This window comes from Tasmannia lanceolata, unplaced genomic scaffold (genome assembly GCF_043159265.1).
Source record: "Tasmannia lanceolata isolate RefF3 unplaced genomic scaffold, GAP_Taslan_0.1 ptg000037l, whole genome shotgun sequence".
In the NCBI taxonomy this organism is placed as follows: Eukaryota; Viridiplantae; Streptophyta; class Magnoliopsida; order Canellales; family Winteraceae; genus Tasmannia; species Tasmannia lanceolata.
The window spans coordinates 17,124,199-17,126,377 of NW_027518714.1; the positions used below are offsets into that span (position 1 = coordinate 17,124,199).

The following is a 2,179-nucleotide window of genomic DNA, read 5'->3' on the forward strand; positions in this document are numbered from 1 at the left end:
TCCCCAAGAATCTTGCTTTAAAATGCCCATTTTTCCATTCAATGAGATATAGATCTCCTCCAAATCTTCAATTAGAACAAAAAATCCTTGCTTTCATGCCATCTTTACTTTAAAATAATACCCAAATTTTAAAATCCATGATTGATGGCCTAAAATAGTAAAATGGTAGTTCTTCACCCATTTCAACTATAAATATGCATCCCTACAACCCTATGGGTTAGAACTCACCCTATCACGAGGTGAGTTCTACCCGCCCATGGGTAGAACTCACCCTATCAAAACATAATGTGAAATGGTGGGTGTCACCCTATGCCTGGATTTGGGTGGAAATGGTGGGCCCGCTCATGGTTGTAAAATGGTGAGCTTTCCAGATAAAAGTTATTCATAGAAAGAAAATGAACGACAAATAAAAGAAACACATTCACTATATAGGAAAACACTTCTAAAACGGGATCCTTTCCCGAAAATAAACACGGGATTAGTATGGCCGAACGATTTGGCAATCTTAATGCGTAGGCGCGACACATGAGCAAAAGACAATGAAGTGAACTTGTCTTCCACAAAATGCAAAATAGCTGTGGAATTGACCAAATTGTCGGTGAATTCCACTTTTGTCTTCATTTTCCAAACGAAATCCCATTTTGAAAGTGTTTTTCCATATATTATAGATAGATATATTTCCTTACCAATAGGATGGCTTTGATGTTGGTGCGATCAACTTGAAACTCAGATTCCTTGGACTCCATGAGGGATAACATGACATCCATGAAATCCTTATGATTCCTGCGGTCTCCAACCTGCATATGTTCATCTATGATTTTCTCTAAGAAATTATCCAAGACCTTGCTAACGGCTTTCATGCGGCGACTCAGCCCTTGAAGATCAAATGCCCCAAAATAGGGGATGTAATCTGCTATGTTGAAAGCTGCCGTCAATTCGAGGGTCTCTTGAACCACTTCTATAAACCCTCTCTCATCCAAATCCTCACTCTTGTACTTCTTGCCAAACACCATCATACAAGTCATGTCCACGCCGAGAGATGCCACCTTTGCACTAAGGTCTATGGCCACACGAGAATTTGATATATCCTTGAGGGATTGGACGAGGAGGGCTAACTCTTCTCGCCTCGTGGACTCGAAGGATTCGATCTTAAGGTTGCTAAGCAACTCTAGGGTGCACAATTTACGAGCGTTACGCCAATAAGGGCCATACTCGGTGAAAGCAATACCCTTACGGTTGTAGGCCATGTACTTGGCAGCCTCGGAGAATGGCCTATTGGCGAACACAAGGTCATGTGTCTTGAGGAACTCTTGGGCCGCCTTCGGGGACGAGACGATAACAGTCGGGACTAGGCCGAGCCTCATGAACATGATGGGGCCATAGTCTTTGGCTAACCTATGGAGATCGCAGTGAGGGAGCTTGCCCAACCTGTGAAGGTTCCCCAAAATTGGTAGGCCTAGAGGACCAGGAGGTAACTTTTTTCCTTTTCCTCTCCTTGCAAGTAGGAGATAAGCAAAGGAACAAATTCCTCCCACTAACACCAAGAGAAGGGTAGTCCAAGAAGACATGGTAGGCACGGTTCTGGCAAAGCTAACACGCCTTTCGTCCATTATTTCTCTCTCTGAACCTGCAACTCTATTCTTGCATATATATACAGCACTTAAAAAGAGAGGAGTGGAGAGGGGTCAATTTCTTGCTTGCCATCTGATGGAAAGCTAAGGAGATATTTTTTTTTTGTTTTTTTTGCCAGGTAAGATGGGTTAAAAACCAAAGCCTTAACCAATTAGAGCTAGAGGCTCAACCCCAAAGCTAAATGACATTATAGTAATTTCATAAGTGGTGGCACATTTATCTCACTAGAAAAAATAGAGAGACGACACACACACACATTTGTCATGGATTGTGCTGGTCAAACGCTTTGTTTTTACACAAAAACAATAGAAACATGGAGAAATGTACCGTGCCCAAAAGTGTGACTTGAAGCTGTAAGCACATGGTTTTTTTTAAAACCACTCTCTTGAAACAAGGCCAAAAAATGCCATACCCTTCTCCTTGGAGCTTTAGAAAAGCACATCCTTTTATGTCTATTTAGTACCCATGCCCTTTACCTTTTAAGTACAAAACCAACCCAAAAGTCACTCAAATTTACAAAAGCTTCCCACTGAGCCCTATATACGAA

The 2,179-nt window shown here is 41.9% G+C and overlaps 1 pseudogene; it reads right to left on the reverse strand.

Moving 5' to 3' along the window:
• On the reverse strand, window positions 1-1,734 carry LOC143860682 (cytochrome P450 71AU50 pseudogene; annotated as a pseudogene).
• Window positions 1,735-2,179: the final 445 nt, after the last annotated feature.